This window comes from Sesamum indicum, linkage group LG3 (assembly GCF_026168435.1).
Source record: "Sesamum indicum cultivar Baizhima isolate 11 linkage group LG3, ASM2616843v1, whole genome shotgun sequence".
Classification (NCBI taxonomy): Eukaryota; Viridiplantae; Streptophyta; class Magnoliopsida; order Lamiales; family Pedaliaceae; genus Sesamum; species Sesamum indicum.
The window spans coordinates 7,662,727-7,670,565 of NC_142659.1; positions in this window are offsets into that span (position 1 = coordinate 7,662,727).

Genomic DNA, 7,839 nt, shown 5'->3' on the forward strand with positions numbered 1-7,839 from the left:
CTAGCACGAAATCACCACATCATTTTAGTGGTTGTGTGTTATTCTTTGGAGGATCTCTAGATCGAGATCTTGCCATGGACGGTTCCAAAATGGAAGCGGAGAGGAATCAGCGCTTGTAGCTTAACAAGAAAGACAACGAAGGTAAATTCCATTTACTTTAATGCTTCTCGTTTTTCATATATTTTTCTATGGTCTTTGTTTTTATTTTACACCGAATGCTCGGTAAAAGATCATGGGTACACCCCATTATTGGGATTTAATTGTTTGTTTTAATCGTAATTATTTTATTTTTCGCGCTTCCACCGTGCTTCTCGGGCCGTTGCAGTCCCTTCAACATTAGGGACCTTCAAGATTGACAAAGGCCTCCATTCTAATGAAATTACCATATAGGGCTTGCCAGGAGACTTTCTAAAGTAGTATTGTTGAGAAGCTTATTGAAGAGATTGTACCATTATTTATTTTGCCTAAGTACCCAAGGTATCCAAGATACTTTTGTATTTATCGAGAACAAAAAGCATTCTTCTCTAACAGAAGCACTACTTTGTCTGCTGGAACCCCAGTCTGTCACTATTTCAATTTTGCTATGTGCGGCCAGTGCATACCGTAGATCATATTTTAGATCAAGGGTATACGTAAAATTCTAGAACCTACCAACACATATAAGTATTGGCTCTCCCGGATCAGGTACAATTTTTGCTACCCAAAATCTTAACACTCAATCTCTATGAGACCTTGAGCCTCATATTAACTTGAATCTTGGAGAGCCATCATTGGAACCCATCTTGATTGGCCTTAACACTCTCTTATTTTGCAGAATTTGGCACACCTCTGAGAGCATATTTGGAGTATTAGAAGTAGCATAGACCTTAACATTCAATATACTTATGGCATATACCTTATAAATGTTCTAGGTACAACAATTTTATATATATGTATATATACATACGCACTGAACACATATATATCAAAAAATATCTATAAAAAAATAATTAAGAGTGATCATTCTAAAAGTGAAAATTTATATAGTTCAACAAACTTATAACATATTACTGGATAATAAAATTTAAGTAATGTTATCTCAGAGTAATTTTATTAACACAAAGTAATATATGAAACATCAAAATTTAAATTTAATGACACAATTAATTAATTTATGTACATAATAAGTAATATTAATATACACTTTAGTGAAATAAAAAAGAAAAAGGAACATTTTTGTTTTTATGATAAACTAGAAATTTTCATGTTTCCTCTTGATGTAACAAATTAATTCACATAGTAAACATTTGACGAATCAACAAAAACACTTGAAGGAAACACAAAATATTTCTTTTAGAGTGTTCAATCTAAATCTTTCGAGATCTTTTAATGCCAAATTAAGATGGTTGGACAAGCATTTAAAGAAATATGGTACTCAAGTAAAGAACATTACTTATAGTTCAAAAGCAAGGGGTTAATAGCAATTTACCCCTATGTGATATTAAAAATGAGTACATTACCCCCCTATGAAAAAAATATAGTTATTTACCCTCCTGTACTTTTTTAAATGGAGCAATTTACCTTCTTATACAGGGAGGTAAATTACTATTTCTTTTTTCATAGGGGGTAATTTGCTCATTTGCAATATCAGAAGGGGTTTGCTTGCATTTTTTCCCAAAAGCAAGTATATAGCTTCTACCGTTTTGGTGGGAATAATAGATGTATAAAGGTTGTCAGTTAAGCTGTTCAAAGTTGGAAGTATTTGAAGCAAAATTTAAAAGTGAAGAAAAAAAACAAATTGGACTGTTTGGATAAAGAACTTTACACTTATATTTTTTCTCAAATAAATTGCGGAAGTTGGAAGGGATCGCTACTTATACATTTGGATGTAAATCAACTTAATTTTTAAATAGTTCCAAATCAAAATGTCTAAAGCATTTTTTCTACAAATTTTCAGTAATATACTAATAAAAATTTATTTTAAGCTCTTGCAAACACCTAAATTATGTATATTGAGGCAATCCAGTCATGAACAAATACATGCATTTTTTTCCTATATATGCACTGTTGGCAAAATTGTATTTGTAGTTTCATAAGATAGGGAATTCAATACTTTTAGTCATCTATTTTATATAAATATCAAAATGATCCCAAAATTCAAAAAGTTGGGCATATTTAGTCCATTGCTGTATGAAATTTTCAAAAATAGTCTCAAAATGAAAAAAATTCGATACATTTAGTCCTCTACTTTATGAGATTTATGGGAATAAATGTGTTAAATTTTTTCAATTTTTGGACCATTTTGAAAATTTCGTAAAGCATATGACTAACTTTTTCGGGTTTAAATTTTATAAGCATTTTCAAAATTTCTTAAAATAGAGGATTAAAAGTGTTGAACTCCTATCCTATGGAAGCAATTTCTACCAACAAGAAAAATCCGATATCCGTTGCTACAACAACACTTCAAATAGAGAACTAGACACCCGCAGTCCTTCTCACCCCAACCAGCTTCTTGTGGAGGATTCTCAATATGAATTTCAAATTCTTCATACAGCATAACACCAAATAGGAAATTGATGTAAACTGATACGAAAAAGCAGGTTCCTAGATTCATTAAAACGAGCATATGTGGCACACTCACTATATATGAACAATTAATTTAATTTTTTTAAAAAAATAATGATTATATTAAAAATGGGTGAATAACAATTTAGCCCCTGTGATATTTAAAATAAGCACATTACCCTCTTATGAAAAATATATTGCAATTTACCCCCCTGTACTTCTTAAAATGAAGCAATTTACCTCCTTATATAGGAAGATAAATTGTTTCATTTTAAAAATCATGGGGGAGAGGGGGTAAATTGTTGTATTTTAAAGAAAAAGGGAGGTAAATCGCTATTTTTTTTTATAAGGGGTAATTTGCTCATTTGTGATATCATAAAGGGGTTGCTTGCATTTTTTCCTATTAAAAATATATCAATTAGATTAATTAAATATAAAAAAATAAAAAAATGAGAAATAATACTGAGAAGAATAAGAGAAGAACAAGAGATGTAGAAGTTCAGAAGAGAAAATGGGAAGTTAAGAATAGATAGAAAATAGAAAGTTGAGAAAAGAGGAAAAAGCTAGTAAAATATTTAAAAATAAAAATTGACATGTCAATAAATTGAAGACACCAATAGGGTGCTTTCTAATTATATAAAGGTATAGATACATGCAATCAACAACAAGAATGTTACTGAGTTAAATGTACATGCTGAAGCTAACGTTAAAATACTCAAATATTCTGAATACAGGTAAAACAAAATTTAGGACTTATTTAAAAATAAAAAATTGACAATGCCAACAAATAATATTGTGGAACATAATCAGAGTGCTTGGATTCGTTTTTTAGTGTTTTGTGGAGATAGAGAGAGAAAAACAAAGATAAATAAGTGTGTTACAGAGATAGTATGTATGATTTGAATTTGATTTTAGAGATAATATAAAATAAGTATTGTATGTTTAATGTTGTGTTTTGGAAAACAAAAATTACTATTCATTGTGAAATCATATTTTTTATATATATTTATGTATATAGGTGTGTATATGTATGTATGCATTTATGCTAAAACAATTAAAAATACCCAGATAAGGTGTTTTTGAATGATGACAAATATTGTGTATGTTTTGACTCGTTCCAGAGATAAAATGAAACAAATATAGTGAATAAGTTTCAAATAAAACAATCTATCATATACATGTTAACAGAGAGATGCCTCATAAATATATTAAAAAATTAGGGAACAAAGAATCAAACATGAAAACTGAACATTATGTGAAAAATATGGAAAACAACTTAGACCATGTCGGTGCTGTAATTTTCAAGTTTGCAATCTTCTTCTACTCCTTCACGTGGGATACCCTAAAAAATGGCAGAACACCGCCGTTGGCCGTCACTTGACAATTGCGATAAGAAACTGTGATGTGGATAGCTGGCACTGCATCTGGAAGTGGATGTGATTTTTGAATAATGTTTATGTTGGAACTTTCATGCATGTTGGATAAATTGCTAACCAATCTTTGTGTTCGAACTTTTTAGAAGTGGATGAGATTCTTGAACCATATTTCTCTTGGAATTTTCTTATTGTGGCTTCTTCAACACTGGCATGGAGAAGTGGGAAATTGTGATAACGCCGCTGCAGAATTTATGGTGTAAGTAGAGGATATGGCCGAGAGGAGGCGGCGAAGCAGTAGGAAAAAGGTGTGTAGAGCTACAAATTATGTGCATTATGTTTGGTTTTATATTTAGAGTGTTTTGTTTTGTTTTGGGAGATAAAGAGAACAAAATAGATAAATAAGTATGTATTATAAATAGTATGTAAGTTTGGATTTTGTATTTTAATATAACTTAAATAGTGTAAAATAGATGTTGTAAGTTTGCTTTTGTATCTTGGAAGAAAAAATTCACTGTTTATTCTCAAATCATGTTTCTTTTATATGAATTTATAATTAGGGTTAGTTAGATTTTAATATCAGAACTATGGTTGTTTTACACTTTAACATCTAAACTTTTTTTTGTGTCAACTTTCAAATTTCAACTTTATGAAATTTGGCACTTTGTAATTTATAACTATTTCCCAACCATTTGTTTTGTAAAAAAAAAAAATCACATAAAATGAAATGTGATACTTAAAGGTTATATAATGTGATATTTTTTACATATGAACAGTCTGTAATATTTTTTCCGCAGAAAGATCAATACAATGATGATAATATATGGCAAAGTACAAATTTCACAAAGTTGAGATGGTAAATTGACACAAAAAATAAGTTTCGGTGACAAAGTATAAAACTGGACATAGTTCATATGGTAAAATATAATTTACCCTTATGATTATATATATTGTTTTACTTGTAGGTGGATTGAACTGTATATATTATTGTATATATATTTTGGTATGAAAAATTATACTCAATTTATGTTTTATTTCATAAATAATAAATATATATTTAATAAATAGTTTTATGCACATTGATCACGGGCTAAGAATTTATTTTGACGTTTTATTCGAATTACTAAATTTAAATAGACTACTTCAAAAATATATTTGATGAATTTATTTAAATAATTTAAGATTATAAAGTTTTTTTATGAATTAGTAAAAACACACAACCAAAGTAAGTTATTTGAAGACCTCATTTTTTAATAAATAGTATATATTTAAATTAATTGTAGCATGTTTATAAATAGAATGGATTTAAGTTAATTACACCATATCTATAAATATGTATAGATTTAAATAGAATAGAGTTCATAAATTGTACCAAATTGTAGAACTTAACAAATACATTTCTCTCTCTTTGTTTCTTTGCTAGATTACAGAGTTCCACCAAAGAATGCAGAGAGTGAGAAGAACTCCGATTTCTAACCCAAATTGGGCTGTAGGAGAGCTCAGAAACCGCTCAGTAGCGGTCGTAACTTGCACCGGAAATATGTTGAAGATGGGTGAAACTGCCACCACGACCACAAGAAAACCCAACAAATCAACCACCACTACTTGGTCTTTGCCATCAATTTTTGCCACAGCTGCGGTGCTTACCACCGTGATTTGAAGCTCCAGAATCAGCTTTTGCACAAAGAAGGGATGCTCAAGGGAAGATATTTTTGGTTGAGCGCGTTCCCCCACCATCTCCGGCAGAACGAGTTGAGCACAGAATGTCAGCGATGGCGGTTTGAAACCTGGCGGTGAAAGACGACGGACGATAGGACGAGTGATGATGGGATAAAAACGTGAGAATGTACTTAAATGAATTTTGTATATGATGTTGAGAAACAAGGCAAAACCCAAAACAAAACTAAATACACACAGTCCAGGTGAATTAAATCCACCCAAACATGTGGCCTGTTTTTGTTTATCTCGGAGATGGTGCGGAAATTAATAAAAGTGGTGTGATATTGTAATCGTATTTATATAAACACCCACTCACTAAAAAAAAAATAGAAACTTACACAAAACCCCCTGTTGTACGTATCAATAAATCTAATTCCTCAGACTTAACATTTTATAAAAACACACATATTTCACAAAAGCTAAATGAACATTTATATTGACATTAAATCTCAGGGGATAAGGTAATTTTCCACATTCATTTGTTACTTTGTCCTTTCACATGTTCTTATACATAAGAAAATTTTAGTCCCACTAACATTATTGAAGGCTTCAAAATATAGTGATAGAACTGTACAATGGCCAAAACTAAAATAATATAATAAACAAAAATTACTGCCAAATAGCAGAAATTATTTCGATAGCCCTTCAATCTTTCTCTTTATCTATCTATCTATCTATATAAATTTCTATATATACAATTCAAAAAAATAGACAATCTCCCAACAGCAAGGTACATGAAGTCAAGTATAATTGCTATAGACAACTCATACAACAAATTTAGAATACGATCCTCACTGTCCATTCTGAAGCAGTTGATTGGTCATCCATGGCACAAATCTACAACACCCACAATAAGTTGTTGGATTACATGTGAATCGACATGAAACCCTACAACAAGAGAAGCTCTCCAATATATGTACAAATATGTATATTACACTCTCAACTTTGCCAAATTTTTTACGGGTGAATGCAATTTACTCCCCTGTGATATTGAAAATGAGCACATTACCCTTTATGAAAAAAATATAGCAATTTATCCATCTATACTTTTTAAAATGAAGTAATTTATCTCCTTATATAGGAAGGTAGGTTGCTTCATTTTGGAAAACATAGGGAGGTAAAGTGTTGTATTTTAAAAATTACAGGGAGGTAAATCGCTCTTTTTTTTTTAATATAAACCACCTAGAGGTGAGGGGAGCTTTTCGGAGTCCCCAGTCCTTTTATATTAAAATGTACAAAATAGTTACAGCGGGGAGAGCTACCTCCATAGAATTTCTAACAAAGTTATAAACAAGGAGTACTACTCCCTTAGAAATAGAGCAACATTAAACAAGGAGTACTACTCCCTTACAACAAAAGACACAAATAGGTGTACTAGAAAAATTATGGTGAGTCAAATCGCTATTTGCTTTTTCATAAGGGGGTAATTTGGTCCTTTGCGATATCACCATGGGTTGCTTGCATTTTCCCCAATGTTTTACTTATGATTTTTCAAGATCTGGCTATGTAAGGACCCGACTGGCGGCCACACTCCTAATTGTATATCCTCAAAGGCTTGTTATGTGAGGTGCGATACTGAAAAGAAGAGGTCATTGCAGATCTTAGTGAGAACTATTCTTATAGAAAACACAAACATATCAGTGCAATTGCAGATATAAAACAAATATATGTAATGAATTCGTAAACTCAGTATGTTGCATGCCTTATTTTTGTTTTTAGAGCAACTAAGGTACGTCTTGTGTTCTATAGTGTAGCACCCCCTTCGCTACAAGGGTTATATCTACCCTAAACGTCATACTTATAGTAATCTCTGTGTTCAAATATATATACATTTGCACATAACCATCTAATTAATTTGCATACGTAATCCCAACACATCATAATAGGTATTATCAACCCACAATATTATATATATATACATATCACACATCACAAAGTGATTCGTCACAGGTAATCCGTACACTTATATTCTCTCTGTACAGACAAAATGTGATTTCGTACTCTAACTGACAAAGAGGAGAAAACTGCATACTGGGCCCGATCTGCTTGAGTATAGCGCATAGACCTACTCTTCGACAGTTGGACACCTCAAAGTCTATTCCTGAATGAAAATGTCAGCAGAGGGATGAGCCTACCACTCAGTAAGCAAATAACTAGCCCTATCTATATATGTATACCACACATAACCTCAAAGAAGACAAAT